Genomic DNA, 19,833 nt, shown 5'->3' on the forward strand with positions numbered 1-19,833 from the left:
AATATATATTTTAAATTATATTTACACTTATTAATACTATGATATATAAAATATAACACTTAAAATATAATAAAAATATGAAATAAATTATTTTTTAAAGATATTAATATTAAATTATTAAGTAATAAATTATATTAAATATAAAATTTAAATTATATTTACTTTTAAATAATTAAAATAAATTATTAAGTAATAAATTATTTTTTAAGGATATATTAATATTAAAATTTTAAAATAAAATGTAACTATATAATTGAGGGGAACTCATATATTAATAAGGGAAAATTATAATTTGCTCTCAAACACAAAGTTGAAAATGAAAAAGCTATAAATCCTAGTTTTTGCGGTTGGTTTGAAACCATCGTTTTCACCGTAATTTGTTTTATATTTTTACTTATTTGATATTGTTTTTGCAGTCAAAATAGGCTTTTATCTAAAAGTGTATTCCTAAGTAATTTTGATCACATTTTGTATTTAACTTATATAACGTATTACTGCGAAATTAATATTTTTAGATAATTATATGATTCAAATATATGATACTTTAAATTAATGTCTGAAAGTTTAATCACTCAACTATAAAGTAAATATTTTTTATTATAATAAACTTAATACTTACTCACTCAACTATAAAGTGAATATTTTTTATTATAATAAACTTAATACTTACTTATATTATTATTAAATTAAAAGACTTATTTTTACTTTATTTAAAAATAAAAATAATTAAATAGTTTATATATTTTTATAAAATTTATATGAAATCATTATAGAATGTATATTTATAATATTATAAAAATATTTATTTAATTTTTAAAATCATATTAATTGTTTTTTGAAATAATATTATTTTTAAATTATCTATTTTATTTTAAAAAAATTAAAATTTAAGATAAATTATATGTTTAGTATCCAACTATCATTAGTTTTGTATAATATTATTTTAAATTAAATATATAATTTAAAAATAATATTATTTTAAGTAAATAATTAATATTATTAAAATACGTAATGAATATCATTTAAAATAAATAAATAATATAATTTTAAAAATTAAATAAATATTTTTATAATATTATAAATATACTTTTCCATAACGATTTCATATAAATTTTATAAATATATATAATAAATTACTTAATTAATTTTTATTTTTAAATAAAATGAAAATTAGCCTTATAATTTTATAATGATATAAGTATTAAGCTTTTTTTAAATTATAAACCACTAGTTTTTTTAAATAGATGAAATATCTAAAATTACAATAAATGTTTACAATCATAATAGTAAATTAAACACATGATTTAGACATTTTCTTATAACCATTAACACAATAAACTAGCCACTTGAGATCAAATAAGGATCATATAATGAAAATGTTCAAAATCTAACCAAATAGCTCGAACGAAAGATAAATACGAACAAATCTATCTGCATCGGTAAACAACCACAAAAGAAAATCAAACTATTAAAAGACAACTGACAAACTGCAAATCAAAGTTGAGCGACGTGAGAAATTTTTCCACGAATGCAATGCGTATCCAAATCCAATCTGAGAGTCCAAAACATGAGAGATCATCAGGATAATAAATATACACCGCTATAATCAATTGAAGTGTTGTCGAATCCAACTATGAGGAAAGATAAACATAAAAAAATGACTAACCAATTGATAAAAAAAACCGAAAATATGTCAAAAAGGAAAAAAAACATGCCATGAAAACAAAAACAAAAGTACCATAAAAGCAAGATTATTAAAAATTAAAAAAATAATAAATAATAAAAATAAAAAATAAGGAATATCAACGATCAACAATCAATACTAAGAATGAATTTACTGTTGGTCAAGCCAAAATGAAGAAAGAAAAAGTGAACGGCACACTCTGGAAGAGAAAAAAAACTTGGGAGAAAGAAAGGCTTATATACATTTATGCATTATTCACCCTATAGATTCTAAGTAAGTATTAAGCTAGTATCATAAAAATAGATCCATTTACAATTAAGTGGCTAAACTCTCGATTATTAGTTTAAAGTATTTCATATTGAAATTTTATAATCATCGAAAAATATTGATTTTATGGAGATATTGTTATATAAATAAAATACAAAATGTGATAAAAATTTATCCAAATGACTAGTTTAATTTAATGGTTGAGTGATTTGTATCCCATGTAAGTGGCCTAAGTTTAATTCATACTAAGAGTAGAATGATTTCTATCTTTTTATCTCACCACCTAATTGATTAAATAAAATTAATTAAAAATGTTGACAGATAAATAAAAAGGCCATGTTATAATTAAAAATAATAAAAATTGATATGTCATGTCATATAAACATTGTTGTTAATAATTTTTTTTTAAAAATTAATGTTTATATACTGAAAAGAATAAATGTAATAATTTAGGTATAAAATATGTAATTTATTTTTTATATTTATTTAATAAACACAATTTAATTAATAATGTGTTTTGATGAATCACGGTGTTCGAAACCCATGCATTTCTAACACATTTACTCCGCTTATTTATTTTTGGTTTACAAAAAAAGTCTTTATATAATCGCATTAATTAGATGTGCTCATCAACCAAAAAGGAAGGGTGTTTTTTCCGAAAAATCATCTTTTTAATTTAATATTCCCGATCAGGCATCGGTCAGACTATATTTCTCGATCTAACACCCTTTGCAGTAAGGTGCGCCCCCTGCAACGCGCTATACGTTGATTTGGCACCACGTGGGGTAAGGCGCGCCCCCTGCAACACGCTATACGTTGATTTGACATCACGTGGGGTAAAGCGCGCCTTATGCTCACATGAATACACGTGTGTATGGCGCGGCCCCTGCCCCGCGCTATACCCTTAATTACCAACCTACCCCCGCCCGTTCACACCCATTCCTCCCTATAAATACCCCTATTCTCAATCACTTTCATCACACCAAATCCTCTCAACTTCTCTCAAATACTCTTATATTCTCTTATTAAGGTATATTGTTGAGTTAATCGATTGACGGAATCGGTCAAGAGGGGGTGAATTGGCAATTAAAAATTTGGTGGAAGCTTTTGCAGAAAATTGAAAGTAATTGCACATCGATTTAGAGTGGTTCGACTTTCTCAACCAAAGTCTACGTCCACTACCTTAGCTATCCACACTAAGGATTTTCCACAAATTCACTCATTTGTCTTTCTTTTGAGGACAAAGAGTAACCTTACAAATCCTCAAGAATTATACCCCAAATTCTTGAGAACACTCTCTCCCAAAGAGAACAATACAAATTTGCAAACTTACAAGGAAATCCTCACAAGGTAGATTGTTTGCACAATTCTAGAACAAAGAAAATAACACTCAAGAATGAATACAATTGAGTACAAATAGTGTTCTTGAAAGCAAAATGAATATTGAATGAAAAATAGGCTTGAAATGCTCAAACTTGAGGTTTGATGCTTTCTCTTTGATTCTCTCTTGATTCTAGTTGCTTGTTGTTTATTGTTTTGATCAATGGCTTCTAAGCTTGTTTAAATACACCTTGAATCACTTCTGAACGTTGGGGATGATTAGTGGAGTCAATAGAGCCGTTATTGTGTGAAAACAATTAATAAAACTGGTTGGGAGCGTCGGTGCACCAATGCATGACCATAGTGCATCGGTGCATCAGTGTAAAATTCAAATATTTTGACCGTTGTAACACTTAGTGCATCGGTACACCAAGTGTGCATCGATGCATAAAATGCATTCGATGTTTGAAAATAGCCTGAGTGCATCGGTGTATTGCTTGTGCATCGATGCATGAAATACATTCGATGTTTTAATAAAACCCAAGTGCATCGATGCACTATTCGATGTTCAATTTATTCAATGGTGCATCGATGCATGGATTGATGCATCGGTGCATGCCTTTGAAAAATTGATTTAAGGCTTGATTTTGGTTCAAAATACTTTGTGAAAATTGTTTCAAAAATAGTTTAAGTGCAAATCACAATTTTACACATTTAATAAGGATTAAAATTGATCTTGAAAGACTTGGAGTAATAATTTGATATCCGATTAATTAATTCGAATATACCTTAGAAAATCATTTGTAAAATCTTAAAATTCATTTAACTTAATTTGTTATATCGAAATATCAAAATGTTTTCAACAATCTCCCCCTTTTTGATATAACAAAACACTTGAGTAATTTTAAGATTTTCTTTGAAAAACTATTTCGAAAATCAAGTTTGAAATTACTCCCCCTTACTATAACATTTTACACTTCTCCCCCTTTTTGTTAAATCAAAAAGACTCTAAAATAACTTGACACAAGGTTTTGAAAAACTTAGCCAATTTATATTTAGAAACTTAAAGATTAAGCTACTAAGATCAAAGATCAAAAGAGAGATTAGCCATTAGTTTCATAATCAATATTCATAATAAAATGTGAAATGGCATAATTGGTCATAATGCAACTAATATGTAAATGATGCAAGCATTAAACCAAACTAAATATTTATAATAAGTTCAAACAACCAATCATTCAACTCCAAAAATAGAAAAATGTTTAATCAATCCAAGTTTTAAGTTTAATCCCAAATACAATCAAACTAAAATAAGTCTAATCATCCATAAAAGGATCGGGAGGCAGAGGAGGAAATCGGGCTTGCATCTCAAGAGAGAGAGCATCCATGCGTGCAAGCAGCTCCCTTTGAAACTCCATCTGACGAGCTTCCAAAGTGTCTAAGCGTTGATTTACTGCTTCGTGAGTAGCAGTCAAGTGGGATTCGATGGAAGCATACCGTAAATCAAATGTCTCCAAAAACTAACGAAAAAATGGAGGCATTTGATCTTCTTGTGGAGCTGGTTCCGGTGCAGGCTCGTCATCGGGTACGTGATCATCGATGTCTTGCATAAGCTGTTGAAATTCAAGATCATCGTCAGAATCCAGATCCGGAGCCGGAGGAGGAGGAAGAGGAGCATGAGAGGAGTTAGGAGCAGCTCGTGAGGAACTAGCTCCCGGAGTTTGCTTTTCGGGTCTAAAAACTCATTGACTGGTTACCTCGTCTTGTTTCCAATCTGCTTTCTTCAAAGATGTGAGATTGATTGGGTTTTGGAGAGGAATAGGATTGTTAAGAGAGATATCCAAACCGAGTTTGATAAAGAGATTGCTAAGAAGACAACCACAAACTAATGTTTCAACATGTTTGGATGGGATAATGTTTACGGTATCGACTAGAACACTAAAGATAATCTGTGGAAGATTTTTTTGATCTTATTCTTAATACACGAAGAGTGGAGTACCTACCCGATGATGGTCGAAACCACCATGAGATCATTAAATGAAGAAAACGATTGTGATGAGATCGAAGGGTACTAACACTAGCGCTTGGGAGATATGAATAATCCACAGTTTCGTTTTCGTCATAGACACCATAGTCATCTAACCCAAATTTTGAAGCTATAGTTGCGGAATCAATAAGAATATATTGTCCTAAAAGGTAGGATCTAATTCCTATAGTTCCACATTGAGTTTCGTTTTGAATACATACCGCATTAGAATAGAAAATACAGACTAATTGATGAAAGACAACAGATCTAAGAGAGAATAGTTTATCAAACTTCCATGTTCTAAGAATCGGGAGGTATTCAAATTTAAAGTCTATCATGGCTTGTAGAGATGAAATACATTCTTCCTTAATTCTATAAGATTGGAAAGAATCTATGTACCTATGGTATAATTCTTCTCTCCGACGTTTCAGGCATATTAAAGCAAGATCCTAATAGGCTATTAGGAGGTTGAGGAACGGGATTAGAAGGTTGGTTTAGAGTTGAGAGATAGGCATATTAAATTGGTTAGATGCCAATTTTCGGGAGTTGAGCGAGGACGCGTCTGACGATGAAGTTAAACAGTATGCACGGGCATGCATACTGCAACTGATAGGAGGGTTGCTGATGCCGGATAAATCACGCAACCAAGTTCACTGTATGTGGTTACAACATCTTAGCGACTTTTATCTTGCCGGATTACTCAGTTGGGGCTCGACAATTTTGGCTTGCCTGTACAGGGAGACGTGTCGAGCCATTGACTACAAGCGTAATGCTATCGGTGGATGTCTCCTGCTGCTGCAGTCTTGGGCATGGTATCGATTGCCCTTTTTATGTCCCGTTGTCAAGAACCCATTCATATTTCCGCTACTCCTGAGGTAATTATAAAACTAATTTTGTATATTAATAATCTTATACAGTGAATAAGAAATTATTTTTCTTAAATAGGTGGTCTATTGATAGGAAAAATCATCAGGAGCTACCTGATGATTTAGAAAAAATTAGGGTGTTAATCGATCAGAAGGCTGGCACACATGTATGAATTTTAATGTTTAAAAATCGATTTTAGATTATAGTTATATAATTAGATTATTATTTTGATAAAAATTATATATATTTGTTTTAGTTTGAATGGGTGTCATATTCTACTGATGATGTGAGGGCGGTGATCCCACCTGAGTTGAGGGGGTCATCAGATGTTTGGATGGCGATAGTCCCTTTGATATGTTATGCGACCATCGAGTGGCACTCCACTGATCGCGTACTCCAACAATTTGGTTGTTTTCAACCAATTTTGGAAGCACCTCGCAATATGGATGAGTTGTATAGCACAGATAGACACGGCAAGACAGATACAGATTGGCTGGTGAGGCATCATGCATGAGTCGTGTTACGGGAGGATCAACATCGGTGCCTTCCCCGTAGAGAGCCCATTTTACTTAACCTCTTGATGGTTGCTGACGGTTATTATGAGTGGTTCAACAGTAACGGGAAACCGTTTCTGTTTCTCGAGGATGCACGAGGGCAAACCTTTCCGCGACGTCGACAGAGATGTTCACTGACACAGCACCATCGTCCCCCGACTCGTGGACGGAGAGCAGGTGATTCTGGTTCATCCTCAGCTACACCAGCAAGACCTTCACAGCAGCCACCGTATCCAGCGACTTACATACTACAGCCATATATGATGCTGCCACCGCCTTTCCATTACCAGATGTCACCGCTGCCTTCACCTGGTTTTATGACCCCGCTGCCGCCACCGTCACAGATGAACCCTCCTGGAGGCTATTATAGGTCTATGTTTGTAGATCTGACTTGGGGTTCATATACTGGATATTTGGCGGGTTCAGCCTCATCACCCATGGCCGCAGCACAGACACCTCCTGTACAATTTTCACACTCAGCAATGTCTGGATTTTATGAGTTTTCCTAGTTTTCACAGGTCGGTGGGATAGTCAGTCATACACCTCGAGGGTCCTTATTCTATGGAGGTGCTTCATCGTCATTAGCTCCTCATCAACCTAATGTACCTACTTAGGAGGAGGAGGAGGAGGAGGAGGAGGACGACGACGACGACGACAATGATGATGATGACAGCGAGGAGTCACAACCAGTGAGACGAAGAAATCCTCCTCGAGACCGACAGCCACCACCCTGCGGAACACATTCGCGTCATAGGCATCGATAGATTTTATTTTTTTTATACTTGTATTTAGTACTTTTTTATTTTAGTTGTTTATTGGACTTTTTTATTGTAATTTTTTTATTATTTATCATTTAATACTTACTTTGGTAATTTATCATTTAATATAAGTTATTGTAATTTGGTTATCATTTATCATTTAATACTTTTTGTATCGTTAATATCAATTATTCGTTAATATAACACCAACGTCTAATCTCATATAATTGTATCATTTTTTTTATCTTCATCAGCGGTTATCAAATAATATTAACTTGAAGTAAATGCAAAGTAAAGTACAAGAATTATTATTTGATAAACAACTACATCATTTCCTCATCAATTGTTACTTGATGACAACAGAAGTGGACATGTTTTTCTAGTGTGTTCTGGGTTTCTACAGTGCCCACATCTTCTGTCTTGTCTAGATCTTTCTCGAATATCCATATCGCAATGAATTCGATTGGATTTTGGACAACCACACTCCCTTAATAAACTCAGATTTGGTACATCTGAAGATAATCTTGAACTCATTAGGGTCTTGTCATTACCTATGGGGGGAAACTCAAATTTGTATACCTTAACAACAGAAGTGGACATGTTTTTCTAGTGTGTTCTGGGTTTCTACAGTGCCCACATCTTCTGTCTTGTCTAGATCTTTCTCGAATATCCATATCGCAATGAATTCGATTGGATTTTGGACAACCACACTCCCTTAATAAACTCAGATTTGGTACAATCTGAAGATAATCTTGAACCTCATTAGGGTCTTTGTCATTACCTATGGGGGGAAACTCAAATTTGTATACCTTAAAAACTTCAGATAGTAGGTGTACGGGATCCACAAAACGGTTATAGTCTTGATGTGTATGTGAGCAAACTGCTATCACATGAGAGCATGGATACTTCAGAGCTTGAAAAACCCACAGTCGCGTTATGTCCCTTAGATTTACTCTTAACGACACAGCTTTAATCCCTTGAAGAGGTTGCGGCAACTCTGTGACACGAAATATTTCATGACTTCTAGAGAAGCTTGTTACAGACATTCCATTTGATGCAGTATTTTTTTCTATATATCTGCAACTAATTTAGGGTGATAGACATGACCGCCTTACATCCAGGTTTCAGCTTGTCCCTCGAGCTTCGCAAAAAGCACCCCCAAACGAAAATATATAGTTTTTACCAAAGCCACTACAGGTAAGTGACGTGCACCCTTTAAGGTTGAATTGATTGCCTTAGCCAAGTTGGTCGTCATGTGTCCATATCGATATCCACCATCATATGCGTTCGTCCACATTTCTTTATCGATGAGGCTAATGTAATCGTATCCTTCCTCGTTCTTTACCCTTAAATCTTGAAGCATTGATTTAAACGTTCGAGGAAGTAGTTCGTAACCTGATAAAAAATGTATAACTTAATAACTTGATTTCTTTGCAAAATTAAAATGATCAAAAAATGCATAACTTACTAACTTGTTTTCACTTACCCATGCGCACAATTAATTGACGCTCATCATTCTTCTTGTATCTTCCATGGTAGTTCACAGCAATGTGTCGGAGACAATACCTATGTTGGACAAAGGGTGGTTTCCATATTGGACCCAAAGACTCCATTACTGCTTTGATCCCAGCTCCGCGATCTGAAATGACACAGATTTTCTCCCTCGTGATAACATGTGCACGTAGGTTTCGGAGGAAAAAAGCCCAAGAATATGTATCTTCTCCTTCGACAAGAGCAAAAGCAACTGAAAGAATATTGCGATAGACATCTTGGACAACTGCCAATAATAAAACTTGCTTGTATTTTCCATACAAGAAAGTCCCATCGATCTGGACAACAGGCTTGCAGTATTTGACAGCATTAACGCACTGTGGCTAAGTCCAAAAAACCCGGTAGAATTGGCATCGATCACGTAGAACTCGATCATTATGGTATGCATAGGAGGTTTCGAAGTCCACAATTGTCCCAGGATTCAACGTCCGCACCAACCTAAACCAACCTGGAAATTCGTTGTAAGATGCATCCCATTCTCCATGAAGTTTGACAATGGCATTTTGTTTTGCCAACCAAGCTTTTTTGTATGAGACATTGTACCCATACTGCGATTGTATATCTGAAATCAACACTGCAATAGCTATATGAGAGCTTGCTTTTACCATGGGCATGATGGCTTGGCATATCACTTCAGAGTCCAAGTTGGGATGATCTTGGTTAACCCCTCCAGCACAACATGTGTGAGGACCGTTGTATACTGTTAGTTCTCATCTGTTGTTTTTCCTCTTCCTCTTCGATACGTGAACCATCCAATTGCATCCGTTTTCGCGTCGGGCACAGTAGCATACATATTTTTTGGTCGTGGAGCGGTCGACTCTGGACTGAACAGAATTACGGATATTGTAATTTTTGATAGCCATCATCGCTTCTTCGTTGCTTGAAAACTCCATGCCTAAAGAGAACTCACCATTATTTATTGATGAGTAATATCCATAGTCACCGAGATGAGGCATATCTGCAAATTCTGGCCCGTACATTGCATCATAATCAGCTTAATACATGTGTGTTGGAGGGTTAGTTTGTGCCACATTTGCTGGAACTTCATCTACATCATCATTACCATCAGAGTTGAATTGCGGTGATTCTAGGTGAATGAATAGTCCAGTCTCAGCATCATCTGCACCAGGCTCTCGAAGCGGTTCTTCTGGTGGAGATGATGGTTCGTCCATGCTCTCCACATTTAGGTCGAAGAACCTACTACTGACACGCCTTCCCCTTGAACTAGAAGGCATATCTGGATTGAGATCGAAAAAGCTCGTAGTCGAATGCCTCCCCCTGGAGCTTGAAGCCATTGTGTCAAATGGAAATTGCACGGATTGTTCTATCGATGGCATCTCCATATTAAGGTCAAAGAAATTTGCAGATGAATGCCTTCTCCTCGAACTGGACGCGATATTGCCATATGGATTGTTCGTGGACCCACCTCGGTACATATCGTAAGGAGTTGCGGATGAATGTCTCCCCATTGAAGTTGATGTGTCGGCACCATGATGTGGATTTCCCATTATGGCATTAAAATCATTACACATTACTGTAGTCGAGCTGTCAACTTGTTCAGCCAGCCCATAGTGTGAGCTTAATGGCTGACCCCGAACAGCACACACTTGAACAAACTTTGCATACATCTCAATATCGCCGTATGAATAATTACTTTGAGAATCAGCCATCATTTCAACGTCATCATTGTTCGATAGTTCGAACGGTGCATAAATTTAATGGCAACAATGATGCTGGAAATCTGTACTGCAACGACTACATTTTTCTACTACTTTCAACATGAACCTTCCTCGAAATCTTCATTATCAGCTCCTCAAGAGTTATGTTTCTCTTGAATGATATTTTAACACGCTCATTTGATACGAAAACAACGCCGGTTTCATCTTCTCGAATTTCTCCATCATAATAAACAATAGCTGAAAGTCACGTCATTCTTAGAGTTTAAAAGTGCAACAATATTATATCTGTAAAAAACAACTAAAACAAACCTGATTAAATAAATAATATATGACCAAAAATATAACAGAATAAATTTTTTACACATAAATGTAAATAATTTAAATAGTATAATTTTATATTATTACCTACACCGCAAAAATATTTCGACGTATGCTCACACTTTCTAATTCTACAAACACATAAATTAATTGAAAATAATTAGTATAATATTTTTTCAAATAATCATATATAACTATAAAATAAATATTATAACAAAATTACCTTATAACGAAAGATCGAGCAAACTTCTGAATCAAATATAAGATGATTGTCGGATGTTATTTACTAATTCAAAGGATTGTTGGTGAGAGAGTTTACGGGAGACGACTATTTATAGCCGAGAGAGGATGCCTTAAAGCCGAGAAGTTTGGGAAAATAATGCAAGGTGCGGTCCTTGCACCGCGCCTTGCATTATGCATGTTTGATAATTCAGATAATTGAATAGCGCGACCCCTGCCCGGCGCTATATCTTACGTGGCGTATGGCGCGGCCCCTGCTCCGTGCCATACACACGTGTATCCATGTCAGCATAAGGCGCGCCACAGGGGGGGCACCTTACCCCACGTGGCACCAAATCAGCGTATAGCGCGCCTTACTACAAAGGGTGTTAGATTGGGAAATATAGTCTGACCGGTGCCTGATCGGGAATATTAAATTAAAAAGATGATTTTTCGGGAAAAACACCAAAAGGAAGCATAAATATTGAAATTATAGGGAATTCTAAGAAACGGTAGATTAATATAAGGTTAAAAAACGGCGCAATAAAAAATTTGAAAAAACAAATCCTTAACAAAATTGGTTAAACGGGATTGGAAATGTTAACTTATATGTAATATATTAGATTGTAACTATTTTAAAATATCTTAAAATGGTGTAAACGGTAAACCTATCTTACAAGTTAAAAGCGGAACACAAAATGTTACAAAGCGGAACCGAAAAAGATATCACTGCAGTAACACAATAGGTTACACCTAAAATATTATAAATGATACACAAATAAGTTATAAACAGTAAATGTTTTGAATATTATTAACATTTTAGGTTGCGCTTAAAATGATACCAGAGTTTAAGCTGTTGGGGTCTTAGACATTACTACAATAAGAAAATAAGTTAAAAAATGAAAATGTTATGGATATATATAAAAAATATGGTTGCGCCTAAAAATGTTATGGTTCGCTAATAAATATGTTACGATATGGAATGTTAAATATTTTTATTAATAAAATGGGTTGCACACAAAAATATCATGGTTTACTAAGAAATACATTATGATCTGGAATGTTCATATTTTTATTAAAAAAAATGGGTCGCGCCAAAAAATATCATGGTTCACTAATAAATAGGTTACGATCTGGAATGTTAAAACTTTTATTAATAAAATGGGTTGAGTGTCATTAATGTATGTGACTAAAAAATAGGTTGCGATATGAATTGTTAATATTTTTATCAATAAAATGGGTTGTGCATAAAAATGTTATGATTCACTAAGAAAGCAAGTTGCAATCTGGAATGTTAATTTTTCTATTATAAAAAATTCAAAAGTATGGATACTTTTCTAAAAGTATCGATTTCGAATTTAAAGAAAAATATGGAAAATGAGAAGGTTGCAAAGTATCGATACATTTCCAATAGTATTATTGCTTTTAAATTTCAAAAGTTAAAATACCATTTTCCATGTTTTTTTCAAATTCAAATGTATGGATACTTTTCCAAAAGTATTGTTACTTTTAAATTTGAAATTTAAATATCATTTTTTTAATTCGAAAGTATGAATACTTTTGATAAAAGTAGTAATACTTTCAAATTTAAAGAAAAAACATAGAAAATGAGAAGGATGCAAAGTATCAATACTTTTTCCACAAATATCGATATTTTCAAAAAAAAAATTATAAATATTCATAATATTTTAATATTTTAACTTATTTTGTTATGGTCGTGATAATGTAGTAGGCATCGCCTTATTTAATGTCAAATGTTTAAGTTATAAGTATGAAACCGTTTATATGGTGCAAAAGTAAGACAAAACATGTTTCTCATGATAACGTAGTAGGTAACACCTTTTTTATGTCAACCGTTTAAGTTAAAAGTATGAAACCGTTTATATTATACAAAAGTAAGACAAAACATGTTGCTAATGATAACATACTAAGTAACACTTTTTAATGTCAACTGTTTAAATTATAAGTATGAAATTGTTTATATTATGCAAAAGTAAGACAAAACATGTTGCTCATGATAACGTACTAGGTAACGCCCTTTTTAAATGTTAACATTTTAAACTATAAGTATGAAACCGTTTATATTATGAGAAAAGTAAAATAAAACATGTTTTTCATGATAACATAATAGGTAGCGTCTTTTTATGCAAAAGTATCGATCAACATAGATTAAGTATCGATATTTTATATTTCAAACTGTTTTCTTAAATAATTTATCTCTAAATTCACTCATAATAAATATCGATACTTCCAAAAAAATCGATACTTTCGAATTAAAAAACATGAAAATGAGAATGCTACAAAGTATCAAACTTTTCCACAAATATAATAACATAAGTATCGATATAAAAAAAATATCAAACCTCATAACATATGTATCGATATTTTAACTATCGATCATATTCATTGACTAGTTCAATATCTAAAAGTACCGATATCATTGTATAAGTATCGATATTTTAAATTTTGATCTTTTTATCAATTTTTTTTCAATTTTTAAAAGTGTCGATCATTTTAAATTTTGATCTTATCATAATAATATATTAAGTATCAAGATTTAAATTTTTGAACTGTTTTTTTTATTTTTTTGGGAGTAATTTATTTTATTAATAAAAATATTAACATAACATATTGTAACATATTTCTTAGTGAATCATGACATTATAGGGCGTAACCTATTTTATTAAAAAAATATTAACATTACATTAAAGTTCGCAACCGACTTTCTTAGTGAACCATAACATACTTGAGAACAACCTATTTTATTAATAAAACATTAACGTTACAGATCGCAACATGTTTCTTAATGAACCATAATATAATTGGATGCAACTGTATTTCTTATATACATTCATAATATTTTTAGCTTTTAACTTATTTTCTTATCTTTGGAAAATACAAGGCTCCATCAGCTTAAACTTTGATAATATTTTAGGCGCAACGCATTTTCTTATTAAAAATATTAAGATTCCAAATTGCAAACATATTTTCTTAGTGAACCATGACTTTCTTGGGTGCAACCTATTTTATTAATACAAATATTAACATTATATATCGCAACCTACTTCTTAGTAAACCAAGACATTTGGGTGCAACCGTATTTCTTATATATATTTATAACTTTTTCAGTTTTTAACTTATTTTATTATTGTGAGAAAATCTAATGTTCTATCAACTTAAACTTTGATAACATTTTAGGTATAACGTAAAATATTAATAGTATTCATAAGATTCATTGTTTATAACTCATTTTCTTATCTTATATAACATTTTAGTGTAACATATTATGTTACTCCGACTGATAACTTTTTCAATTCCAATTTATAGCATTGTAGGTAGCACTTTTAACTTATAACCTTTTTACATGTCACACCGTTTATTAGTCCTAATTTAGGTGACTTAGAGGAGAACCTCCTTTGAAATTGTTGTTTTTATAGAGAACCGGGAAATAGTAGTAATTGGGAAATGCTGAAAAACAGGGTGAATTACAAACATCACTGCTTAACTTTATGTTCACTTCTATTTTAGTTAATAAAACTTAAAAGTTTCTAATTAATCACTCAACATTCAATTTACTCTTATTTTAGTTATTCCACATATAAATAAGATGGTATAGATTATTTAATTAATATTTTTTATGATATGTCATATTTTATTATTATTTATGTATTAGAATAGATGTATATGTATTTTATGGTTATCTTAAAATATGCATTTTTTCTATTAATTATTTATTTTATTGATGGTTTCTACCTTAAAACATAATTTGTGTTCACTCAATTCAAAATATTTATGTTATTACATATATATATATATATATATGTATATATACCAATCCTCAACGACATTTTTGGACTGGCCTCACCCTCTTCCTCGATAACTGTTGACGAAAACGGGTAAAGAAAACAAAAGAACACGAGAATTTTACGAGGTTCGGCAATGTGCTTACGTCCTCGGTGCCTAGGCGGCGCTAGAAGTTTTTATTCAATGATCTTTTAGGTCTAGGTTACATCTCTATTTATAATAGAAAACCCTGGTACATAATTACAAAATTAACCCTGTACCGTACCGCGAGGGCTGCGCCCCCGCACCCCCAACCCACATAATTCGTAACCCCACAACGAGACTTTCTTTGTAAGGACAGTTGATGTTCGCTTCGCTCACTCCGTTCCATCTCCTGTCCTCTTTACTGGTATATTTATGAGCCATACCTAACAAATATCCACCTTGGCGAATATCCTGCCTCTTGGAAAATTCAATGTGGGTTGGGTTACCTTGATTCTTTAACAACTCGAAACATTCAACAAGTCCAAGCAATGCTTGAACTTGTCTGTCGTAACTGGCTTAGTGAACATATCAGCGGCATTTTCATCAGTATGTACCTTCTGAAACAAAACCTCTCTAGATGCAACCAACTCTCTGATCTTGTGGAACCTTACATCAATATGTTTAGTTCTAGCACGATACACCTGATTCTTAGCCAAGTGAATAGCACTTTGATTATCACAAAGCAACTGAACTCCACCTTGTTGAACACCCAACTCCTTCACTAAACCAGTAAGCCATAAAGCTTCTTTTGCAGCTTCAGCCGCTGCCATGTACTCAGCTTCAGTTGTAGATAGAGCCACAATAGATTGAACAGTAGGCTTCCAACAAATAGGCCCTCCACCAAGAGTAAAGACATACCATGTCGTAGATCTTCTATTATCCAAGTCACCTGCATAGTCTGAATCCACATATCCTACAACCAAAGGGTTATCCCGCTGACTCCCAAAAACAATTCCATGTCCCACAGTACCCTTTAAGTACCGAAAGATCCACTTGACTGCTTCCCAATGTTGCTTACCAGGTTTAGACATGTACTTACAAACTTGACTAACAGCATGAGCTAAATCAGGACGAGTACATACCATCGCATACATCAAGCAGCCAACAGCATTAGAATACGGAACCTTTGCCATATCTTCAGCTTCCTTATCTGTCTTGGGGCACTGTTCTGATGAGAGCTTAAAGTGATTCGCCAATGGAGTGCTAACTGGTTTTGCGCTGCTCATCGCAAACCTTTCTAGCATTTTCTCAACATAACCCCGTTGAGATAGCCGCAGTTTCCTTGAGTCTCTGTCCCTGTAAATTTCCATTCCAAGAATTTTCTTTACAGCACCTAAATCTTTCATATCAAATTCCTGACTCAATAAAGTTTTCAAACCGATAACATCATCCATGTTCTTCGCAGCAATCAACATATCATCAACATACAGTAATAGAAAAATAAAAGAACCATCATCAAGGCTCTTAACATAGACACAACAATCATACTCACATCGGTTGTAGCCAATCTTGATCATATAGGAGTCAAACCGTTTATACCACTGTCTCGGAGACTGTTTCAACCCGTACAAAGATTCTTCAATCTGCAAACTAAATGCTCGTTTCCAGGTTGAGTGAAACCTTCAGGTTGCCGCATGTAGATCTGCTCCTCTAAATCACCATGCAAAAAAGCAGTTTTAACATCCATCTGCTCTAAATGCAAATCCCAACTAGCCACCAATGCAAGTACTGCTCGGATTGAAGTGTGCCTGACCACAGGAGAAAATATTTCATCATAATCAACTCCTTTCTGCTGTGAAAAACCCTTCGCTACCAAACGAGCCTTGAACTTCTCCCCCTCTTTTTCTGTTACTACTGGTTTCTTCTTATACACCCATTTGCAACCAATCGGCTTCTTACCCTCAGGAAGGGGAACTAACTCCCATGTGCGATTGTGATTCAAAGACTCCATCACCTCAACCATGGCTGCCATCCACTTGTCGTTTTCCTGACTAGTAACGGCATCATGAAAAGTAACCGGATCATCACTGCTAACAATAAGTGCAAAAGATACCAAGTCTTCAAAACCCAATCTGTTCGGAGGCTTTATATTCGTCCGTCTCACCCTGTCTCTGGCGAGGCTATAATCCTGCAAATCATCCGTAGTGGAACCACCAGAAGTCAGTTGAGAAGTTTCTGGTTTCTCAACTGGAAACTGCTCGAAATCCACCACTGTCGTGTCTTGCTTCTGCTGCAACATGGATTGTTCATCAAAAACGACATCTCTACTAATCACAACTTTCTACGCAACTGGATCCCAGAACTTGAATCCTTTGACACCTTTCTTGTAACCCAGAAAAATGCACTCCTTCGATTTTGCATCAAGTTTGGATCTCTCATCAGCAGGTACATGCACATAAGCAGGACAACCAAAAATCCGTAAGTTATCAAAACTAACATCATGACCAGTCCATACCTCTTCTGCAACTTTCCCAGTCAGCGATGCCCTTGGCGATCTGTTGATAAGGTAACACGCCATGTTAACAGCCTCAGCCCAGAAGTGTTTGGGAAGCCCCGCATTCAACCGCAAACATCTGGCTCTTTCATTCAACGACCTGTTCATTCGTTCCGCAACACCATTCTGTTGTGGTGTCTTGCGCACTGTAAAATGCCTCTGAATCCCATGCTCCTTACAGAATTGTAGGAACTGTGAATCTGTGTACTTCGTACCATTGTCAGACCGCAAACACTTGATTTTTCGTCCTGTTTGGTTTTCTACCTCAGCTTTCCACAGCTTGAACTTCTCAAAAACTTCAGATTTCTGTTTCAAAAAATACACCCAAACTTTCCGTGAAAAATCATCAATAAAAGTAACATAGTACCTAGATCCACCCAAACTTTCCGTGAAAGGCCCCCATACATCAGAATGCACATAATCAAGAATCCCTTGAGTTGTGTGCTTCGCAGTCTTGAAACGGACTTTAGTCTGTTTACCAAGAACACAATACTTGCAAAAGTCGAGCTTACAGCTTTTGACACCATGCAACAAGTTTCTCTTGTGAAATTCTACCATACCACTTTCACTAAGATGAGCAAGGCGCATATGCCACAATTTTGTCGTATCATCACAGGACTCAACATAGTGAACTCCACCTGCAACGGTACTCCCTAACAATCTGTAGATATTTCCTGCAGTCATCTTGCCTTTCATCACAGTCAATGCTCCTTTAACAATCCGAATGGTTTCCCTATCCTCGTCAGCCTTAGGGATAAAACCATTCTTGTGCAAAGTGCCCAAGGAAATCAAATTCTTCTTCAAGTCTGGGATATGTCGAACACCACTCAACGTCCGAACGGAGCCATCGTGCATCTTAATTCTGACATCACCAATACCAACAATATTGCAACATCGATCATCACCCAAATAAACCGAACCAGAATTAACCGGCATGTATGTCGAAAACCATTCCCTATTTGGTGTGATGTGATAAGAACATCCAGAATCAAGAATCCAAGCATCCGTCAATTGTGTCGTTGAAATAGAAAGCATATCACCCTCACTGCAATCAGAATTATCATCCTCGACCACGTTCACAGACTTGGATGAGCCATCACGCTTCTCATCAGTTTGCTTTTTCAACTTCGGACAGTCTCGCTTCATATGTCCCACCTCCTTGCACTTGTAACAGTGAATCGTCTTCTTATCCCTGGATTTGGATCTGGAATTCCGCTTCCCGGACCCTGCCTTCTCTGGCTTCCGTCCACGATCTCGATTACCCTTGACATATAAGCTATCGGCTTGAGAGCTTTCCCCTGCATTCTGCTTCCGCTGGTTGTGAGCCAACAAGGCTGCAGTAATCTCCTCAACATTGATAGTCTCTTTCCCATATGTAAGAGTAGTCACCATGTGTTCGTAAGAGGGAGGCAACGAACACAACAGAATCATCGCTCTGTCTTCATCCTCAATTTTCACATCAAGACGAGCCAGATCAGAAACAATTTGATTGAAGACATTCACGTGTTGCGCCAAATTGTGATCGTCCTGCATCTTCAGCCCATACAGCCGCTGCTTCAGATACAGTTTTGTCGTTAAGGATTTTGGACATAAACTGACTTTCCAACTTCCTCCAAATTTCGTCTGGAGACGATAGATGATACATGACCTCGTCCGCCAAGCATAATCGTATGGTTCCTGCCGCTCGCTGCTGCAATTCTTCCCAATCTTCCTCATCCATCGACGCCGGCTTTGTAGATCGCAAAGCCTTCAAGATCCCTTGCTGCGCCAATAGATCCTTCACCCTCGTTTGCCATAATCCGAAGTTACCCTGACCATCGAATTTCGCGACTTCGAATTTTTGCTCCTGACATCTGATACCAATTGTTGACGAAAACGGGTAAAGAAAACAAAAGAACACGAGAATTTTACGAGGTTCGGCAATGTGCTTACGTCCTCGGTGCCTAGGCGGCGCTAGAAGTTTTTATTCAATGATCTTTTAGGTCTAGGTTACATCTCTATTTATAATAGAAAACCCTGGTACATAATTACAAAATTAACCCTGTATCGTACCGCGGGGCTTGCGCCCCCGCACCCCCAACCCACATAATTCGTAACCCCACAACGAGACTTTCTTTGTAAGGACAGTTGATGTTCGCTCACTCCGCTTCATCTCCTGTCCTCTTTACTGGTATATTTATGAGCCATACCTAACAATAACCTTACCCTCAACCTCACTCACTTATTGATCCCGAAAACCATAAATTCGTCGATAACTTCCTTAGATCC

Source organism: Hibiscus syriacus, unplaced genomic scaffold (assembly GCF_006381635.1).
Source record: "Hibiscus syriacus cultivar Baekdansim isolate YM2019G1 unplaced genomic scaffold, ASM638163v2 tig00110890_pilon, whole genome shotgun sequence".
Lineage (NCBI taxonomy): Eukaryota > Viridiplantae > Streptophyta > Magnoliopsida > Malvales > Malvaceae > Hibiscus > Hibiscus syriacus.